The following is a 23,142-nucleotide window of genomic DNA, read 5'->3' as shown; positions in this document are numbered from 1 at the left end:
GAGCATCCATTAAGAGAGAAATGAAGCAATGCTTGAACTGTTTGTACATGGCAGGTAATTTATACTGACCCATTTGATCACCAACATCCTTTTGTCACATTCCATGCACTATAAGCTTTCAACATAGGTTAGTTTGAGCTGTTAGTATTGTCTTCTTCTCATCACAGATGAAGTACAGTCTCTTGGTTTTAAAGTCACTTGCCAGAATTCATTTGGCTAGTTAATAGCAGAAATGACATTTAAAGTTATTGCCTACACCCAAATTCACCCATTTTGCATCAAAGCCTGAAGGAAACAAACTACTATAAACTTTCCTTCAACCATCAGCTACATGATGTCATAAAAAACACAAAATATTTTTTTACCCACAACTTAGTCTAACAGGGTCTTGCAGAGTATGGGCCATGGCCCTAAGAAGTTCAAGAATGTATTTTTAGTAGTATTGAGAAAATAAATACAAAGTAATATTCTGCACAAGTAAGGTATCAATGATCTTTGTTTCAGTTACATATAAGTATATACATGTAATATATATATATGCATAATTATCATGGCATACAAAATATAAGTCATAAGGTTCATAGATAGAAACTTCCACAAGTTATCTGTTTAGTAACCACACAAGCACCAGACAGAAATTTCCATAACATGCTTTCTGTTGGCTTACTTTTTGTCATCAGTATCTTGGGGTCTGTGAGGTGTTCTTTCACACGCTTCTCAAGTGGTTCACATCAATATAAGTGGATGTTGAGCTAGGATGTCATGAAACTAGTCTCTGAAATCCTCCACAAACAACTCAGTAACTTAGTAGGATGCTATGAATTGAGGTATGATTTCAACTGAGGCTAATCCAGTTTTTCAATTTAATAAATGTTCTCATAACATTTTCTGCTCCACATCTGGGAAGCATTCATTAGATTAAATACAAAGAGGAGGAGTTCAGAAGGCACTAGATTCTTAACTTTCACATAGTCCTTCCTCACATGTGAACCAAAAATGCTGTGTAAACCAGCATTCATTTCAGAAGCTACAGATATCCGTTAGACTAAGGCTGTGTTGGAACCAGATGTCATGATAAAGATGTATGTACCATGGACCTGTTTTAATACACATTTTAATGGTTAATTTTTTCCCAGAATACTAAAATCACTGGCAAATGTCTAAATGTAGGTGGCAAAAATCAACATATCTTAACTTTTAAAATATTAATACATAAACCAATCTGAATTTATTATCACTTCAATTCTCAGTTTTGTTGATGAACAAACTCACCAGTATATTTGAAATCAATGTCATCCACATGTCATGTTTAGTTAACAGGGACTACCACATTTGACGATGTTTCCTTAGCAGGTGATGGTTTTATGAAATGATCGATGAAGTTTTGTTTACAGATCCTTTATTTATTGAATACAATATGTTCCACATGAAGTGTTTGCCCCAGTTTTGAATTTAAAAATATCCTGTGAACATACTGCTTGTCTTGGTTTTCTTTATATATATTTTTTATATCATTTGCCTTCTTTGTCCAATCCCATACCCAGCCAGGTTGCTGACTCAGTCTACCCTCTATGCCAGCACGAAGAGAAACAGCAATTAAACAGGGCAGAGCCTTCATTCTTCTGCTTTTTCAACCCAGTGGGAGACTGAAACAAAAAGACACCTATTAGCTCATGAGACCTGAGCCTTTATTAAGTGCTGTTCTAAGTATTCCACATGAATAAATTTGCTTAATTGCCCCAATAACTCCTTTAAGTAGACACTGCTGATTACTTACTTTGCAAATAAATAAGTAGTCACAGAGTTATTAGGAAACTATCCCATGGTACCATGGACTAAGAGTTAGAATCTGGATTATTCTGGCTCCAATGTATGAATTATTGTTCATTGATAGTCTCTAGGTTAACACAGGTATTTGTGGCTCTCAATTTAGAGTCTCCTGCTCAGCAGGAGAAACAAAACTAAACAGTATGTTAACATGTGAACTATTTTAATAAATTAGCTAATGGTACTTTAAACCCACCAGATAACCTGCCCTCAGATAATTTTCGCATCTTTCTCCCAAAAGAATAGTCTTGAGCCATGTTTCTCATTCCTAAGGTAGAGAATAATAATTCTCTCTAAGCATGTCATCCTTAGGGTGACCAACAGCTCATGAACCATCACATTAGAAGCCACTCAAAAACTGCTACCTCATGTCTTGGACTCTCGCATATTCCATCTCAGTCCTTGAGTGAATGGTTGTTAACTGACAACTATGGGTTAATTCCATTTTTAAAGACAAGATAAAACGTCTTTAAAGCATCATCCCAGAAGTTATTCTGAATTCATGTCAATACATGAAGCAATATCCCTAATATAAGGCTATATATAACTCACATCTGTATAGCCATACATGCAGTATGAAGTGCTTTCATGTGCATTATTTCACTTGCTGTTCATTCTCTAGAAGGAACATTTCCCAAGATAACTGAAACTAAAATAACACCGATTTCAAATACTCTAATTAAAGAAAGCTAAAGTTGTGAGCATTTGCCATAGATAAACTGTAATTGTTGCTCCACTGAGGAAATGAGTGTGAAAAACTGGGTCATACATAATGCTTTCCTGATTGAAGAGAGATGATAAAGGACTGCGGCTCTGCTACCAAGCATGCAGGTGATGCCAGGTTGTGTCATTAAACTCTGTGCTTTGGCTTCCTTACCAATAATGCAAGTGTTCAATCACATGCCTGCTCATCTCAGACTGGCTCTGAGAATTGACAATGAGTCCCTTAGTACAGAGATTGTTGAGTTTTTTTTTGTAACTGACTGTTGTGTTTAGGACAGGCCCTATTATGTGGAAACAATACAACACTAGTGATAGATGGATAGATATATGTATGAAATGATGGATGATGGATCAATGGAGGAATGGATAGACAAACAATTAATTACCTGTGGTGCTTTGACTAGGTATGGCCCCATAGACTCATGTGTCTGAATGTTTGGCCCACAGAGAATGGCACTATTAGCAGGTGTCCCCTTGTTGGAGCAGATGTGGCCTTGATGGAAGAAATATGTCACTGTGGGGTTATACTCGGAGATCTACTACTCACACTATGCACAGCGTGGCACACAGTTCCCTTCTGCCTTTGGCTCAAGATGTACAACTCTTGGCTCCTGGAGCAGCAAGCCTTCCAGGAGGCTGCCATGCTTCCCCTGATGATGATAATGGACTAGATTTCTGAAACTATAAACCAGCCCCAATTAATCTTTTCCTTTTTGAGAGTTGCTACGGTCATGGTGTCTCTTCACAAAAATGAAAACCCTAAGACACTATGTAAGCTGACTTCCTCTGCTCTTGGTCCTTTTCATAAATCTACACTATTCATAAAACACTGGAATTTGCCCAAGAACTCTGTACCTCTGTAGCATGCCCATCCACCATTCATTACCTTCCTTAGTCTTCTTGTCTTGTGAATTTCTCCTCAAATGTATGCTTACTTCTCACCCCTTAATACTGTCTACTAAGATAAAAACAGGTTTTATTGATCACCTAGCCATATTATCTTCAGTGGTTTTACTGAAAAAATTCAAACTAATTATTTATTAATTTATAGATATGTTTTCTGTTTCCTCTGTTGAAGGTAAACCCTGTTAATGTAAGGGATCAGATTCACACACTATGAAACACTCTATAATACAGCATTATGTAGCGAGAATTTTGTAATTTTGTTTTCTTTAAAAAATACAGAAATGTTACTTGAATATGTTTTATTTTAATCCCAGGTATGGGATATGCAGCTTGTTCAGACTGTCCATAGCTGCTGACTATGATTTGCCTCTTGCTCTGGTTGGGGCATGATTTTGCCAGCTGCAGATAGCTTCTGCATATATGTGATCTTTGTAATTCTGGGGACTCTTGACAGATTATATAAATGCCAGAGCCCCTAGATAAGCTACAGGGGTGGTGGTGGCTGCTGCTGCTGCTGCTGCTGCTGCTGCTGCTGCTGCTGCTGCTGCTGCTGCTGCTGTTTGTGGTCGCTGGTTGCTATTGTCGGATTTGGTTGCTGATTGTCAAGTGGTAATGAGCAAAGAGATGAGTAGAAAATATTGAATATCCTGGCAACAAAGATCAAACTTGCCCCCCAAAATTTGATGCCCCTAATCTGCAGGAAGTAGTCTAATTATGTCTCTATCCCCCTTTCCCTCTAACCTTCTTTCTCTCCTATCCAGTGTTGGGGAGTTAGAAAGGTTAATAAGTGTGGAGAAGGGTGGAAGAAAGAGAAAGGGACCCACAAAGTAGCAAATGACAGCTACAGTGTTGGGATTTTATATTGGTAGTACATACTGAATTACTGTAGAATTCGTGACTTAGTTGGCCCCAAGACATATTCCAACTATGAATCTGACTTCGTGTTCCTCTTTTATTTATTTCCTGAACGTTGGATTATCAGGCTTTATGTCCAAGGCCTTATTCTCTCTCTCACTCTGCCTTCTCATTTGAGAAACCTTTGAATCTTCTTAGTGATAGTATGGTATGAATCTATTGTCTACTATTAGTCAAAATTCTAAAAATAACAATTTTCTCCTCCATCCTCTGCATCAAAATATCAGTAATCAAACTGACTCCTAGATTCCTGTTAAGAAAGGAGCTAAAAACAGATAGATGGTTATATGGCAGGGTAGATGAATGACAGACAGATGAATAAGTCATAAATTTTAAAATCCTTTCAAAATTTATGATAATTTTATCCAGATAGTTGCAAATGATCTTTCCTTCCTTTATGAAGCCTATTTCAATGAAAAAGAATTGCCATTATGTCAAGACTCCAACACATTTGCTCTAATGACTTCCACAATTGCCCCCCAGTGACCATTCCAACAGTCTACTGTTCATCACAAGCTGTATTTTGTTCATTGTGTTGAGTTTGATAATTATTGGTAGATGAAAAAAACATCAAAAATATATTTGAAAGTAAAAATCGTTACTGTTAGATTAATATATGGATTAGAAGATGTGATATGGGTGTCTCATGGCAATGGGCTTTGTTTCAGTTACTGGCTGCTGTATGATTGCCATCCAAAAATTGGTAACTTAATAAGTATTTACTCTATTCATAAGACTTCAACTTAGACAGGCTTCCCAAAGAATATCTACTCAATGCGGCATCAGCCAGAATGGGGAAACCGGGAGAAAAAATCCATATCCAAGACAGTTATTTAGATAATGACCAGATTAATCCTAGTTGTTGCTGAACATGCTGGTGAGCCTTTCAGATATGTCTCCTCCAGGGGAGACATGAACTGTTATACAATTTAGGACTAAATTCTCTATGCAAGCACTCTGGGACAACAAGAAAGAGGAAGGTCAAAACATATTTGATGTCGTTTTTTTTTTTTTTTTTGTTTTGTTTTGTTTTTTTCAATGCAGTTTATTCAGGAACCTTGAACAATCCTCGGACCCTGGGGAAAGCCAGCCCACAGCTTAAATAGCCTCTGCGTAGCCAACCCAGGCATGCCACGTGGGCAATGCAGATAGGTCCACATACATGGAAGCAAGCCAGATCCTCAGCCTAGAGGAGAACCTCCCCTATTAGTGGACTTGGGGAGTGGCATGCAAGCAGAGGGAGGAGGGAGGGTGGGATTGGGAGGGAAGGAGGGAGGGGCTTATGGGGGATGCAGAATGAATAAAGAGTAATTGATGAAAAATTTAAAAAAAAGGGAAAAAATAATTTAAGAACCTTAAATGACTTTCAAAAGTGGAGGAAAACATGGAGTTAGTCAACTGGCATGGAGCACATCTCGCCCCTGGGGGCAATGGTCTCCTGAACCTACTCAGACCTCGGACACCACCACTGCTAGTTCTAGAACTGACGCAGGATGTTCCAACGAGGGGGTTAAGGCTTCTCATAATATTTCCTATAAGCCCACGCCTGTTTGTCTATATCCCCCATTTTTATTCATTATTAGCCAGATAGAGCCAAGTAATTGTGGTAATGATACTTGCTTTTTTGCCCAATGCTGGAATGCTAGTAAATTTAGGTATGCCCTGGTTACTCGCATGCCTCACTGGGTGCCTGTGCCCGTTGATGCCCCTCACGCTATGACTCTCTTCAGACAGAAAAGGGATCTTGGAACTACAGCCACCATTGTTATTACCATCTCATTGGCGGCTGTTGGAGCTACCACCGGGGCATTAGCCATGAGTCATACTGAGCAGACTGCTCAGACCCAGAAAAATCATTTAGCCAATGTAGCTCATGCCTTAGATGTACATAAAGGAATTAATGCTCAACTAAAAGGAAGCTTGATGGTGTTCATATTTGATGTCTTAGTTTTAGAAATTAAAACATGTAATTTCTGCAGTCACAGTATATGGTTACATCTTGCTGATGCTCAAGAACAGAGAACATTGATTAGAAGGTTTGAATGTAGAAGGGATAAATTGTAAAATGTGTATGAGATGGGAGATACTGTTGACCCTAATCTTTGGAAAACAAAATTAATCCCAAGCTTTCTAAAACCAGGCACTCCATTGGAATGTGCATACCCACCTGGTCATATAATCCAAGACAGCTTCAGTAAAGCCCCACAGATGCCCCTGTGTACTTTTTCTTCCTTTCTCCCTCTCGCTCCCTCTCTTCTCCCAATCTACAAAACAGAAAATGACAGGTTAGTATTTGTTAGTCTAGATTTTCTTCAGTTTAACCAAACCCCACCTAGTGTTTGCCACTTACTATCCATTTTGGATTTACATATTAAAATAAAAATAATTTTAACATCTTTGAAAGGGGAACTGTTATGCCCGATTGGCAAAACCCCAAAAGACCACCAGGAGCTGAGTCTGTTGTAAAATACATGAAGATCTTTTTTTTTTTTTTTTTTTTTAAGGTTGCTAGCTTGGGCTCATACCATCAAAGCCAGAGTGGTTGAGAGCAAAGAGCTTCATGCTCAGGTTATGTGGTTGATTTAAAGATTCCAGTCCCTCCTAGTGCACCTGGCAAGTATCTGTTGGTTGGCTGAAACACAAAAGAGGATGTCGCATTTTTAATTGATTGGCTATAGGAAGGCCCCCAAACCATTAATGGTCTGGCTTCCTTGTTTGGCTGTCCTAGGGGAAAGGAGCCAGTTTTCTAGCAACTGTATCTCTAGTGGACAGGAAAAGAATGCAGTAAGTTCTTCCTTGCAGGTGGTTAGACTTGTGTTTCCACCTGGCTGGCCTTTGTTCAGCCTTGTGCCTTAAACTTTAATCCAATAATAATAATAAAAAAACCCTAATTTTTAATTCGTTGGTCTTTCAGAACAAAGATAGATTATGTATTCATTTTAGGATTAAAAACAATAAAGCAAAAGGAGGAGGAGAAGGAAAGGGAAGGAAGAAGAAGGTTATCAAAAGCACAGGTAATGACTCAAAAATAATACAGTATGACTCTGACCATCTTCTCAAACATTTATGAGAAAGGAAACCTTGAAGCACTCTGGTATTCTCCACTGTCTAATATTTCAAGTGCAATCTGTAAAAGCAAAACATGAGAAGCAGAAGTGTAAAGTTGTAGTATAAAGACTTGGCACAATGGAAAGAAGAGGAAATTTTTAATCATGCCTTGAATAGTACCATAGATGATAATCAAGTTCAATATATTGTGTGCTACCAATTCTATGAGTTTGTGTACATCCATAAAAAATAAATAAATAAAAGAATGACTTTCTCCTCTCTGAGGCACCACTTCACATTCTTAAAATCATCAGTTAAAAGAGGGACTGCCTCTGACATAATCTGATTGGCCTGCTCTTTGATCACCTCCCTCTGGGGGGGGGGGAGCAGCCTTACCAGGCCACAGTAGAGGACAATACAGCCACTTTTGATGTGAACTGACAGACTAAGATCAGAAAGGAGAGGAGAACCTCCCCTATTAGTGGACTTGGGGAGTGGCATGCAAGCAGAGGGAGGAGGGAGGGTGGGATTGGGAGGGAAGGAGGGAGGGGCTTATGGGGGGATGCAGAATGAATAAAGTGTAATTGATGAAAAATTTAAGAAAAAAGGGAAAAAAGTAATTTAAGAACCTTAAATGACTTTCAAAATTGGAGGAAAACATGGAGTTAGTCAATTGGCATGGAGCACGTCTCGCCCCTGGGGGCAATGGTCTCCTGAACCTACTCAGACCTCGGACACCACCACTGCTAGTTCTAGAACTGACGCAGGATGTTCCAATGAGGGGTTAAGGCTTCTCATAATATTTCCTATAAGCCCACACCTGTTTGTCTATATCCCCCATTTTTATTCATTATTAGCCAGATAGAGCCAAGTAATTGTGGTAATGATACTTGCTTTTTTGCCCAATGCTGGAATGCTAGTAAATTTAGGTATGCCCTGGTTACTCGCATGCCTCACTGGGTGCCTATGCCCATTGATGCCCCTCACGCTATGACTCTCTTCAGACAGAAAAGGGATTTTGGAACTACAGCCACCATTGTTACTACCATCTCATTGACGGCTGTTGGAGCTACCACCAGGGCATTAGCCATGAGTCATACTGGGCAGACTGCTCAGACCCTGAATAATCATTTAGCCAATGTAGCTCATGCCTTAGTTGTACATAAAGGAATTAATGCTCAACTAAAAGGAAGCTTGATGGTGTTCAATCAGAGGATTGACCTCGTGCAGGAGCAAATTGATACCCTATGGCAAATCGCTCAACCTGGCTGTCAATGAAAGTATGCTGGACTTTGTGTCACTAGCATACAACATGAGAATTTTTCCTGCGCTGCAAATCTGTCTAAACAATTGTCGAGCTATATTTTAGGTAATTGGACTGGAGAATTCGATACTACGATGGAGCAGCTGAGAGTGGCCATTGTCACAGTAAATTCTACCAGAGTGGACGCAGGACTAGCCACAGGATTATCAACATGGATTGCTGCAGCCATGAATCATCTGAAGGAATGGGCGGGCATGGGAGTGTTAGCAGGCCTTCTGGTGTTGGTCTCCTTGGTTTGCCTGTGGTATATATGCAAGATTAGAGTCTCACAACAGTGTGATGCAGCCATGATCATTCAGGCCTTTACAGCCATTGAAGCAGGACATTCTCCCCAAGCATGGTTGGATACCATAAAAAGCTAAAATGATACGCTCAGGATGCGAGGCTAAGCACTGCACTCAGGGTCAGCCGCTTTGGACCCAGAGAAGAGCATGTCTGATTGCATGCGGGTTGATGCCCCAGGTCCCGCCTCTGAGAAAAAGGTATTGGACGGTCTGATGCTCTTTGGGTGGATGACACCTAAATGAACATCTGTACAAAGTCCCAATTTATTTCTATTATCAGAGATCAGACCTCTACTCTTGCCTGATGCGTCTAAAACAAAAAGGGGGAACTGTAGAGAGCTGCGGAATGCTATGCCTTAAAGATGGAGCTGGTTTCCGCCTTCCACCTTCCCGATGGTGAGTGCTCTCTGTCACGAACAACTCCACATTTGGCTAAGGCCGAGGATCTGGCTTGCTTCCATGTATGTGGACCTATCTGCATTGCCCCCGTGGCACGCCTGGGTTGGCTACCCAGAGGCTATTTAAGCTGTGGGCTGGCTTTCCCTTGGGTCCGAGGATTGTTCAATGTTCCTGAATAAACTGCATTGAAAAAAAAGAAAAAAAAATCTTCAGTTAACTTCAGAGATGGTGTTTGCTCATTTACTCCTACCTTTACTTAATGCGAATTGCATACTTCATGTCAACTTTGTGCTGAATGCTCAAGTAGCACAATGATCAAGGCAGACATTATCCCTTTTCTTCTACATCTTAAAATCCAGTGGCAGACAGGCATTCAGCAATTAATCAAGGTTTTGCTTTTCATCACTTTTGTTCTTTATCTTTGATTTCCATAAAAATCTGTCGAATGGTGCATGGCAAGAGGTATTATAGGGAGAGTGGTGAAGGCTTTTAGGTTGGTTTTTTGTTTGTTTGTTTTGGTTTTTTGAGACAGTTCTGGGTTTCTGGTAGGTGGTAGGCTTGATATCATAAGAGCCAGCAATTTATAACCACTTTTCTTTTTTCTTTTCAATTTTTACATAGACAGGCTGCAGATTCTGGGTTCTCACTCCCCAAACTTTCTCTACCCTGAGGGAAAGCTGCCTTACTTAGTTTAAGCCAAGAAGATATTGCAGGGACATTTTTAAGAGTCTTTTAGAGTTTTTTTTTTTTTTTCATATCAAAATGGACAGGAGTAAGAGAAATGTGCTGTCTACTCCAGTCTTTGTTTCCTGAGTTTGAATACAGCTGGCTATGGGAGGTTGGCCATCCTGTGGCCATGAATGAAAGGAAGGAAAATTGTATCAATAATGGCTTACTACCCTGATGGTCTCGAGCCACTGAGCAAGGCACACTAACTCTCTTGCTATGGAAAAGAATTATATCTTAACTATTTTCTTTTGGCTATTGTGCTACTTGAATTCTTACATGTAACCCTGGTGGTAGGTTTTACTGGTGGTAGTACTGATGATGGTCCTGGTGGTGGTCCTAGTGGGAGTGGTATTGTTGAGTCTTGAATCAGAAGTGTGTGTAGGGGGTACTGAAGTATTCAAGAGTGATATCATTTTGATAACCAGGGACTACTGGGTAGTAACACTGATTTCCTGGCAATGTAAGAGTTTCAAGACAGTCTTTTTTGACAAACGTTAGGAGCTCATGAATGGATAAGCAAAGGGAACTTGACTTTTTGTCCTTATCTATAGGGTCCTTCTAGCTGATATTCTAAAGATTTCTTTGCTCCAGGACTTAGTTTTTCACAGGAATTAAGCAATGGATATGAAAGAATCGAGATAAACAATCACACCCAGAGTGACTTCCCACTCTTCATTGTCTCATGCAAAGAAAAGAAATTCTTTGGATGAGTTCCTTCCAAAGCAAACATCCTGAGCACCTAAGCATCCCGCTTGTGGATCACAGTAGCCAGCAGGCTGACTCACTTACATTCACACAACTCCCTTGTGCCAGTGAGTTACACTGAGAATGTTCTAAACACATTGCTGGGGCTGGAAGAGATGGGGAAGTGGGGGTTGCCCAAATGGGTCATTTTCTAGAAAGCTAGTTCTGAGAACGTTTCTTGATATACCGAGAACTGGAATCTCAGTATTCTAACAGGATATTTTCTACCAGTAGCATATGTGGTTATAGAGTGAGGGAATTAAAATGCAGTGGGGTTAGCTGAATGTTTAATGTACTGCAGTCTGCAAAAACTAGGTACTTTTCAAGCTTATTTACCCTGCACTGTATTTAAACTACCTGCCTTCCTTCCTTTGTTCTGTAAACAACTGTTCCAAGTTCAACTGCCGATTGAACAACATGCCAATGATTCAGTTAATAATTATAAACCTTACCAATTCAGCAAGCAGCCACATACAAAGGAACTAGATATCACTTGTCTGACAGTCATGCAAGACAGAAAATGGGGCTTCTGGAACAACCGTCATGTTGGGACTGTTGGGGAAGGGGCAGGGTGGGGTGGATTGTTGGGTTTTGAATGAACCTTTGCGTTAAAGGTTCCAGCTCAATCTTTCTCACACAAGCTCAAGCCCACATCTCACAGACGTATTATATCTGTTCATTTCCTTGTACTTCGCTCCAAGAATTCGTGAGTCATGGTTTAAGCACAAATTCTTAACATAGGTGCTACAGGCGAACAAAGGCAAACAAAACGCCTCATTCTTTTATTTATCCTTCAAAAGGAAACTCATGGTGGAAGCATTTGTGTAACATTCCTTTTATGTAACAACAAGAACTTCAGCTGAAGGAAAAAGCAGTGCAGCTGTAGGAAGGGGTAGGTGTGTAATTTCTCTTCATTCATCTCTGGCCCTTCCTAGCCTTAACTGTCCATCATGCAATACCACCAGTCCTAGGCCAGCAAGCTGTGAAGGTGCGACATGGTGCAGGGGCACATGGGAGAGGCAGGATGCTTCTCCAGTGTGAGGAAGTACTGAGGTAGGCTCCTTGAAAGCACGGGTGGCTCAGATAGACAAGCTTGGGTTAAATCCTGTTCTGATGCTTACTGGCTGTGCGTTTCTGGTAATGTAGTTGAGTAGTTCTGTGACTTATCACATTGGCAAAATCAGGGTAATAACAAAAGCTAATAGGTAACTTATGTTTAACACCTAGATTTCACTGAATCTGCAGAGTCCAGTTCTGGCTTCAGCAAGATTAGAAACAGATTCTCTTTGTCTTAGGATTTTTTTGTTTGTTTGTTTCATTTTGCCCTGGTATTTGAGACTGAAGAAGAACTTACAGGAATGTTCTAGAAATATGTTCTAGAAATTAACTTGTCTCAGCCACAGCTCACACATGATACCTCAGAGCTAACCACACATTAACTACTCTGTGGCTGGACGAGGAATGAATGCAGGTCTTCTGCACTCGTAATAATTCCTCTGTCTCAGAATGTGGAAAACTTTTATATACTGTCTTAGATAGCTTCTATTAATCTATCAGTGTCCTGAATCAGTGGTTGCTCTTTGGAACAATTTTTCAGTGGTGGTGTTTTAGATGGAACCCTGAGGTATGGACAGTCTGCTTAAATGAGTGATGCTTCACTCTCTTCCCCAAGAACAGCATCCCTTCTTGTCTCCCTTCTGCAAGATTGCCATAGTTAATTTAGTTTAAAAGTCTTTTTGAAGAGCATGTTTGGTCCTTCCTGCTACTCCTGCTGTGCTACCTCCTATGTCAGGATGTTCCCCTTTTGTGTGTGTTCGTCCTCCTGTTTTCCCTCCTGCTTTGCTTTGTCTTAACTAGAATCTCTCCCTTCTTTGCAGTGACATGGTTTCTCCTAGTAACATCAGAAGCCACACTCACAAAGTCTCACCATCATGACTGGCCAAATGTGACATGAACAAGTATGACAGTAACGGGCTTCCAAAGTGGATGGAGAAAAATCCATAAGGCCTCTACTCTAAACAAAGGACTATGGGCAAGTGAAGAAAACTGCGAGTGGGAGAAATGTTCTTCCCCAGGGAAAAGACAGCAGTTGTTTATCTAATACCAAATGATCAGCCCTAAAAACATATGTAAAAGTAACATTATATAGACTAAACAGGATATATTTAGGAACATATATGTATATGTGTGTATATATGTACAGGTGTGAGTAAGTATATGTATATAAAAGTATATGTATATATACACACATATCTGCATGCAACAACAATTAGAAAAATAAAAGGAGGCATGAATTTAAAAGAGAGTGGAAAGAGGTATTACGGAAGATTTAGAAGAAGTAAAGAGAAAGGAGAAATGTTATGATCATATTTTAATCTAAAAAAGTCCCCAAACAAAATATTTACACATACGTTAAAAAAAATAAAAACATTTTTCACTATATGTTTCTGTCTCGCTATTTATTTGTATCCAATAGATTCTGATAACAATCAATCATCTTTCCGCTAATTCCTAGATTTAATCTCTATTTTTTTAATTTTCTATTTAACTTTTATTAATTACACTTTATTCATTTTGTATCCCCCCATAAGCCCCTCCCCACTCCCCTCCCAGTCCCACCCTCCTTCCCCGTTCTGCATGCATGCCCCTCCCCAAGTCCACTGATAGGGGAGGTCCTCCTCTCCTTTCTGATCTTAGTCTATCAGTTCTCATCAGAAGTGGCTGCATTGTCAGGGTTCTAGGTTATCTCCATGAATAGTCTATTTTTAATTCATTAGTGCTCTCAAGCTTATATAGAAGAATATTCCTTATCCACATTTTCTCAATGGTTAATTTTTTTAAACCCAGTTTTCTTTATTTATTGGACATCTAGTTCTTGATTTACGGGTTTGAAGAAGATAACATTAAAATTATCTATCTATGAGAATTTTTCAACTGGTTATCTTTGTTTTGCTTTGTGACCAAACAATAGAATTTTACAACTGTCTGTTAGATGAGCAGGAATAATATCATCTATCCAGATGCTTTACCCATTAAGAAAAACATATTTCTTTATTGTATACATGTGTGTTGATGTGTACATGCTTTATACCCACCTATGGGTATATACATATTCAGGTGTGTGAATGTGTGGGTGTGCATGCTACAGAATGCTTGAGGATATCAGGGAACAACCTCAGATGCTATCCCTTCCCTTCCTCTTGCTTTGAGACAGGTTGTCTCTCGTTCACCTGTGGATGTGCCGCACTAGCAGCCTGCAAACCTATGAGGACTCTGCTGTCCCATCTCCTATTTCATTGTGGGAACAGCAGTATTGTATGATACAGGACATGTTACCATCCCCAGATCTACCTGGATTCACAGGATTAACATTCAGGTCTTCAAACCTGTACGACAAGTGCTTTAACCACTGAGCCATCCCCTCAGTCCCAGGCGAGTTTATTTAAATTACTCATATTAACCATATCTTTGAATTTTTTGTTGTTGTTGTTGCAAGATTCATTTGTCACATCCTGTTTCAGGTAGCTGTATAGTTTTTCTTTACACAGATAAGATGATCTTCTGTTGGGGGAAGAAAACTTTCTGGCATGTCTTATTGGATTGTTTGTCTTGCTGTTATATAAGGCTCTGACTATATGCCTTTGATTTGGAATCTTCCTTTTGTAGCTGATTTATTCTCTAAGCTTTGCTACTGTACACTGTCATAAAGTAGCAGCTGTTTTATGTACACTGTAGAGTTGTGGAAGTGTGTATAATGAGACACACTGCAGAGACCTAGCACGGTGACTCCTACACAGCAGACAATAACCCATTCTAGTGTTCTTCCTTCCTGCCCTCTAAGCTATCTATGCCCCAGTCCCAAGAATACAATGTTGGGGGTGGAAAAATGTTTGATTGCTATTTACAGCACTTCCAGAGCAGATCCCCAGGACTCTTCTCTATTGTTGATCACTGACGTGTTGGTTAAAGAGACGCTCTAGAGATATAAGATGATATCTACAGATATAAGAGAATATCATCACTTCTTGAGCTTGAGAAATTTGCATGTGAGAAACTCAATCCCTCTATGTTGGGGTGGAAGAGCTTTTAGTACAGTTCATGGAATGCTACCTTGTTAGTGGATTATTAATGCCTTTATTGTAGGAGTGAGTTAGTCATTCAGGGAGGGGTTTCTAGTAAATGGTTGAGGATTGATCCTTTCCTTCTCTCACATGTTTGCACCTTCACATGGGTTTCCGCCTTCTACCATGGTATAAAACAGTGGGCAGACCCTTATCATAAGGCTCCTTGACATTGGACTCCCAGCTTAGAGTATAAGAAATTAGTCTTTGTCACTTATTATTACCCAGTCTCAGGCATTCCGTTTGGAGAGAACAAAGTGGAATAAAACAAATACAACTGTAGACAACCAGTTCCAAACAGGATCAAAGGGTATCTTGTGAAATAATGTAGTCATTGTTCTCTTAGCTTTACTCCAATAAGCCAAAGATGCACTGGTGTATCAGACGTAGGTACAGATTCTTGGATTTCCCCTTTTACACAAAGGAGATGACACAGGTATGAAGTTCCAGGCACCTTGCCCATCTTTTGTAATCCGTTCTTTTATTTCTCTCTGATGGTAACTTCAGATTCAATGTCTGCCATTCCACAGCTTAAAGAACTGATGCTTCCTCAAAGTTCCCTCTCCAAACTTGCCAGCAGCTGCTACCTTTCTTTTTAATTTTTATTTTATCATTTTTTACAATTTATTCACTTGGATCCCAATTGCAGCCCCCTCCCCCATATCCTCTCTGCCCCCCCCTTTTTTCTCCCCTTGCCATTTCCCTCCCCTAGTCCACTGAAGAGGGAGAGTCCTCCTCCCTTACTATCTGACCCTAGCCTATCAAGTCTCATCATGACTCCCTGGATCCTCTTCCTCTGTGTTCTGATAAGGCCACCCGGCCAGGGTGAACTGATTAAAGAGAGTTCATGTCAAAGTCAGCCCCTGCTCCTCTTTCTAACTGAATACATAAAGTGACCCTTCTAAAGATATGGAATTGATGCTCTGGAAAATGACATAAACACATACACACACATACACAAAGCTTATCAATATCTGAGTAATTCTTTGGGTGACTAGTATATTTGCTTTCATATTTTCAGTTAGAACCCATGCTCACTAAATAATGCTCAGATGTTAGTGGTTTCTTCTCTCCTTTGACCATAAACGTTTAATAGGATATTTCTTGTTCTTATGAGGCTAAATGCCTCTCTTACAATAGTTCTTATTTGAAAAAAGGAATGTTGCTTAGTACCAAAAATGTAATATAGTGGTTATATCAAAGGAGCCAGACATTATCTGCATATGCCTTCACCCTGAGCAATCAGAAAGCCCTAGAAAATCATATCCTGTGCATTTTTCTGGAGACAAGCCATTACCTCAGACAAGTTATCTATGCAGCTTCACCTTCAGGCATAGCTATTTCTATGCCCACGTTGTTTCCATTTCATCATATTATTCCCTCCCAAGATTTCCTTAGGTTTTACAGGAGTGTATCACATATTTAGATGAATGACTTAGATTTCTTCATATTAGTGTTGGCAAATCAAGCCACTTCTCATTAGTAGTCAAAACAAATGAACAAAATAGAATCCCAAAAGTCTTCACATTTTTTATAGCAAGAATTAAGGGTCTCAGATGCTCACATGATCAAATTGGCCATTGTGATCATTTCCGCTCTGGGCAAGGATCAATAATCTTCAGAGTTTAGGCATGCTGCAGATTGCTGTTCTTGACTGAGTACATATAATAGCCTCTAAAGATGACACCATCAGGTCCTCCCTTTCTTATGTGCACACATGTTCCTTTACTTTGTAAAATGTACTTCTATCTTCTTGAATCTGAAGTGGCTACTTCACTTAGTTTGATCCATTAGTCCCAGCTTGGTTTTGTTTTTGTTTTTTGTTTTTTCTGCTTCATTTTTTAAAATTTTTTATTAATTACAGTTTATTCACTTTGTATCCCCCCCATAAGCCCCTCCCTCCTCCCCTTCCAGCCTCACCCTCCCTTCCCCTTCTTCTCGCTTGCCCCTCCCAAGTCCACTGATAGGGGAGGTCCTCCTCTCCTTCCTTATGATCTTAGTCTATCAGATCCCATCAGGAATGGCTGCATTGTCATCTTCTGTGGCCTGGTAGGGCTGCTCTCCCCTCAGGGGGAGGTCAGCTTGGTTTTAAGGAAGTTTGGTAGTCTTCCACTATTGAAGTTAAGAAGTCATAAGAAATCTGATTAAGCTCAAATAAGCCTGGTGTAAGAAATCATAAGCTAGCTCCATGAGTGACATAAAGAAAGGAAAAAATGGCACTCATGGATTTATTTAAGCTTTCTCATATTTTCAAGAACTGCCCAGTCATAGGGTGCAGAGTAATCCATCTCATACCTCTTGGAGTGGAAGAGTACCTTGTTGATGCCAGGCAGCCTTAGAATGGTGAGAAGTATCATTTAAATTGTTAATTAAATATTGTTTAATTGATTAAGATTTGTGGTATTTTATCGAGTAGCAATGGATATCCAATGGATGCCCAAAGCAAACAACAGCCAAGAGCCAAAACCAAAAGAAAAAACATGTACACACACACACACACACACACACACACAAACACACAAAGAAACACAAATTAAAAAAAAAAAAAAACAAGAACCAAAGTAAAACATTTTCAACTATCCCATATGTAACCAGTCATTGTCTTAGTAAGGAATTTGCAACTCTTTGTAAGCATCAGTCACCAGGACACATGCTCCATAAAGGTCATCAAAATGCAAAACCCTTAGGCCTACACATTTGCATATTTCAATCTCTGAATAAATATAATGAGAAACCATTGTAGTACCCCACAAGAGTAAAGACTCATTTGCCTAAAGAAGATCTTCTTTAAATATGTAAATTCTTTCTGGGAGAGATAAATCAAGCAGATGGTGGTAGGATTACATCAGTAATCAGATTGTTTCCCTAACTCCTGGTTATGACAAGAAATGTTGAGTGTAAAGCACTAAATGTGGAACAGGCATGTACCTGAGCTGAGAGTTGTTGATTATGGACCACAAATAATGCCTTTTGATAAGTCTAGAGTCAGCTAAAGCGAATCAGTGCCCAGAAACAGGAAGATGGGTGCAGAGGAAAGTGGAAAGTTGAGAAAGATTGGCTATCATCATTCTGATGGAAAAACACTTCAGGAATTCGCCCTTAGAGCTCATTCTTTAAAAGCTAGAGAAATTATAGAGGTAACTCTCAGAGACAGGATGAAGGTCATACAAGGTAACAATATCCTCCCTAGAAAGCCAGAATATGAAATTGTACTTGATTACATAAATAGAATGTGTTTAAAATTAAGTCCCCAATAATTAGGATTCAGTACCAAAAAATTAATATGGACCATGAAAGGCCTATGTGATGAGGTGATGCAAAGTAAGATAGCCCCACCCCCACCTCAGCCGCCCTCAGCATCATTCCCACAGAGCTGGCTGATTTTCCCTGTGGTGCTGTGAATCAGCTTCCTCTGAGAACTTTTCACTTTCACTCTTTCTTTCCCACTGTCCTGACACTGAGCCTCACCTGGGGGTTTCATGCCACCTAACGAGAGGAAGTGAAAGGGATTGCATTTTCGACAAGGCTTAATTTTCCTACTAGAAGTGAAAAGAAAAAGAAACTTATGCCTCCTGAAACCGCTTTATTTCCTGCCGTGCTGAGTCAGTGAAAAGAGAGCCCTGCTCTAAACATGCATTGAAAGCAAGGCATGTGACCTCCATCATGCTTTCAACCCCACGTCAGAGAGTCACTTCCTTGACATGGCTTTAAGATCCTATATGACAGATTGGGACACTGAGGCAAAGACTTGGCAATAACTTTCCTAAAAATCGCATGGTGGGTAATAATGGAGACAGAAGGTAAACTCAGGCAAGTTAAGTCCTCAGTTTCTAATATTTCTAATACCAGCAAAATATTTCTGCCAATATTTTTTTGAGTATTATTCCCAGGACTGGGTTGAAGGATTTTCAGCAGGTTCATTTGGCACCATACAGATGCACCCTCACTATCTGCCCTCCAAGTGAGGCAGGGTACAACCACCACAACCTGACCTGGGAGAAAGTGTGTTTGATATATCCTAAGTGGTAGCTGCTAACTAGCCAAACGGACGAAATGACAAAGAAACTTAGTAAAAATGCATCTCAGGCTCCTGAATCTGCATGTACTCTTTATATTAAGGGGTTATATTAGCTAACTCTGGGAGCACCTTAAGACATAAGAAGCTTTGGTTAAATTCATGAGTTCTGGTTACACAAATCTGGGACCCCACTGAACTGGTCTAGAAATCTAAGTGCAATGCTATGCGAATACTTGAATTCCTACAGCCCTCATGTCTCTGAACAAAAGGTTTTTTAAATGAGAGAGACTGGGTGTGGGCAGGGTTAGGAGTGTCAGGGGACTCAGGTATCTCTTCTGGTGATCATATGCTGTCTTCCTGCTCCACGTCTCTACTCAGTCCTGTTGTGTAGTCGCCTGCCTCCTCTGAAGGACCGGGAGTTGTTTGTAGGTCATGTTTCTTTTCATGAAAAGCTGAACACAATACCAGCCTTCTCCCACCACCACCACCACATCCGCCACCATCATACTTCATTTTCCTACCTCTTCATTTTTCTCCACCCATCCTCTTTGTCTTTTTCTCTTGGCATGAATCACTTCGACTTCTGAAATTCCTATTATCTTCCTTGGCTGCTCCTGCCTGTCCAGCCCAGTGCGCAAGTTCTTGACTTTTGAAACATCCGCAGTTCTGTGTACCATCCTCTTCTAAACCCGGCTGTACAAAAGGAAATAAAATCACCTAAGAAATATTAAAACTCAAACAAACAAAACACCATTGCCGACCCTCCTTACTCTCACCTCTACAGAGGAGACAAGGGTGTATCATTCCGCTCTCCTCCACGTGATCCTAATACAGAGCAGGTGTTACAGGGAGAACCCTTAACACCACTGTTCTCTAACTGAGCCAAGAGGGGTGGACACTTGGTAAAAAGCTTCCTCTGTCCACAACCACTATCTTATTTGGCCTGCGTATCAGTTCTGTAAAATATAAGAATAACAAGAAAGAGGTGTTTAGTCCATTTAACAGGTAAGCAAACTGAGCCCGAGGGTGGTGAAGCCACCAGCCCGCACTGAAAGTCCTTGGACCCTTGTCTTCTGGCTTGCCCCGTGCTGGTTGGATATCTGGAGTAGGATGAAAGGCAAGGGCAAGCTTTGCTTCATGCATTCTACCCTCCTCTGACCTCATGGTGGGGGGCTACTTAGCAAACAGGTGATAGTTTGTTTGGAAGTACTGGTGAGGGATATGTCATCCATGAGCCCTCTGAGGTTCTCTACCTGAGAAAGAGGAACTAGGAACCAGCCAGTGTGTATCAGAAGCCATGTGACCAGATGCACTTGAGCAAACTGTGAGAAAAAGGAAGGCTGCAAATAGCTCAAGGCATTAGAACTTTCCTCAAAATCAATCAGGAGTCACATTCTGATCAGAAGGACAGATAATAGGGTCATGAGGACTGAAACATTCTGGGGTTTCATTTCTCTCCACCCAGCCACCAAAAGCTGTCTTGGACTGGTGTGACTGGGCTGCTTCTTACCTGTGTGAAAAAGCAAACACGGAAACATTTGGTAATCTCCCTTCTCTCCTGTTTCTCAAAGCAGCCCTGTAAGTAAGGCTGACTACAAGAGGCCTCCAGCAACCATAAACGCAGACAGGAAAGGGTTTAGAGTGGGGGATGGGAAAAAAAGGCCTTTCTTCCTTTCTAAAAAAAAAGAAAAAGAAAAAGAAAGAAAAACAAAACCTTCATCACTGAGTTTCCTCTATGCTCTACCTCAGAAATAAACTCATCTACTTGGGAATATGTCCTATGTATATTTCATTCCACCCTTGGCAGAAATAATTTTCGGTTCTCAGAAACGAGCAAGGCAGGGAATGGTAAGGGGAGGGCTGGATGCCTCCCGCTGTGAGGAATGACACACAGATTGGGGTACACAGGGGGGCTGACATTACACAATCTGCACATCAGCATTTCTGCTGCAGGCAGAAAGCTATTCCTGAGGGACACATGTTCTAAACTAGCAGAAAATAAATGCTGCTTTGAAATTAAGCATCTCAGCCTATGATTTTCCGGGCCAAACAATCTCTGGGGTTATTTTTCAGGGTGATGTGTACAGGCACACAGAGACTACTGCATAAAGGGATTGATTTCAAAAGGTGCTTGGTCCTCATTTTCATAAATAAATAAAGCCTCACTGGCCATTGGAATATGATTATATTTGGAACAAAACTCTTAAATATAGAGCCATTATCTGAAGCCACAGAGCTCACACCAGTCTTAAAACCAGAGCTTGTCAGTTGGAAAAAGGCAAGCTTCCGAATGGATGTGAAGTTGGATGTGTGTAGTCATATCATAGGCTCTTTTTGTTGTTTGGCGCAAATGAAAACAACTGATATTCTCTGCATTAGATAAACAAGTCTTCTCACTTACACACACACAGCTTTTCCTTGGTGACTACAGTTGTTCTTGGATAAGACAATTGCTATTTTCAAGAGAAAGAAAGCAGAAGCACATATACTGTAGATGCAAAGGTGGGTTTCTTCCATAATGCTGTTTGTTACCTGATGTCCTCCACCCTCAACCTGACTATTTGAAATTAGAAGAGTGACATCAACTATATTCCTTTACCAGCCACTGGCCCCCTGGTGTGGACCATATCTTTTTGTTGTTGTTGTTCTCAAATATATATTATATATATGTATATATATGTATGTATATTTATTAAAATTTATTCATTGTATATCCCAATTGAAGCCCTCCCCTCAACTCATCATGTGTCACATCCTAGAGACATCTGTTCTGTAGGATCTCTTCATCTGTTCATCTAGATACAGGTGTTTCTATTTTTTGTGAGGCTGTCTGCCTTATTAAGAAATAAGCATACTTAGATACTGAGGCGCCATGGGCTACATCTGTGCAGGAGTTCTAGGTTATCTCCATGCATGGTCCTTGGAGTATCAGTCTCAGAAAAGTCCCTTGTGCTTAGATTTTTGGTTCTGTTGTTCTCCTTGTGGAGCTCCTGTCCCCTCCAGGCCTTTCATCTCCCTCTTCTGTCATGAGGAAAGGAGAAGGACCATGCCTATCAGTGGACTGGGAGAGAGGCATGGGAGGAGAAGAAGGAGGAAGGGTGGGATTGGGATGAAATAAGGGTGGGGGCTACAGCTGGGGTACAAAATGAATAAATTGTAATTAATAAAAAATAAATTAATTTTAAAAAGAAATAAGCATACAACAAGCCATCTATTGTTATGTAAATGCTGAAGAAAATATGGTGAAGACAGGTCTAGGACCTAAAGTGTGGGTAAAGGTTCATAGAACTGGTTTCTAGAACTGTCAAAGAAAATGACAATTCAGATGAGATGTGGGAAGTGAAACGGAGCCCAAGGACAAGTGTCCTCTGCTAGAGGGAAAGCCCTCATGTAACACCATCCCTCATACCAGATATGTAATAGCAGTTTGTGTCAGCAACAGAGATTAGGGAATACTGACACCAAAAAGATACCCTAGCAACCACACCTGAGCCAGGTGAAAGGGGACAGCGCATAAACAATTTCAGAGAAGGAATTTTCAAGGCCACAGTAGCAACAGAGGGTGTGATGAAGACAGGAAAATAGCACTTTTGTGCAAGAGTAGGGAGCTGGGAAGACTTGAAGCCATTACATGGAAGGAGAAGTAAGGGATGCTGGAAGGTTAATGGGGCAGTTGGAGTACTTTTGAGACCACGGTTTCAAGACAAACAACAACTCTGTTATAAAATCACTAAATACTCACACCTCAAACTCTCCTATGTTGAATTTCATTTGATGAAATAGATAGTTGTGGGCTGGATTTTGCCCAAAGGCTATAGTTAACCAACCTCCATTCTATACTGTAGATGAGACATTCAGGAAAAATTACACAGAGCATACCAAACATGATATTATTCTCTCTCTCTCTTTCCTTCCTCCTTCCCTCTCCTTTCTTTTGTTCATGATTGTACCCTTGTTCTTCAAGTGCTCTATCCAGCAGTAGCCTACATGAAAGCCCTTGTAGTGTTTGTTATTCTTTTTTAGAAAAGAGCTAATCAAACAGAAAACAAACTTTCTGATATTTTGCAATTGGTTTCTTGAGTTGATAAAAATCATTCACTATTT

At 40.3% G+C, this 23,142-nt stretch overlaps 1 long non-coding RNA gene across 1 annotated transcript; it reads right to left on the bottom strand.

Moving 5' to 3' along the window:
• Nucleotides 1-1,444: 1,444 nt before the first annotated feature.
• LOC132656009 (uncharacterized) lies at nucleotides 1,445-19,883 on the bottom strand. The gene is made up of 4 exons (XR_009593966.1): nucleotides 19,815-19,883; nucleotides 19,560-19,731; nucleotides 6,539-6,635; nucleotides 1,445-1,646 (listed from the first exon to the last, which is right to left on the bottom strand). It is a non-coding gene; the product is annotated as an uncharacterized LOC132656009 (long non-coding RNA).
• Nucleotides 19,884-23,142: the final 3,259 nt, after the last annotated feature.

The sequence above is a fragment of the Meriones unguiculatus genome, chromosome 8, assembly GCF_030254825.1.
Source record: "Meriones unguiculatus strain TT.TT164.6M chromosome 8, Bangor_MerUng_6.1, whole genome shotgun sequence".
Taxonomy (NCBI): Eukaryota; Metazoa; Chordata; class Mammalia; order Rodentia; family Muridae; genus Meriones; species Meriones unguiculatus.
The sequence above is the reverse complement of the archived record's forward strand: the minus strand, read 5'-3'. Positions and strand labels throughout refer to the sequence as shown.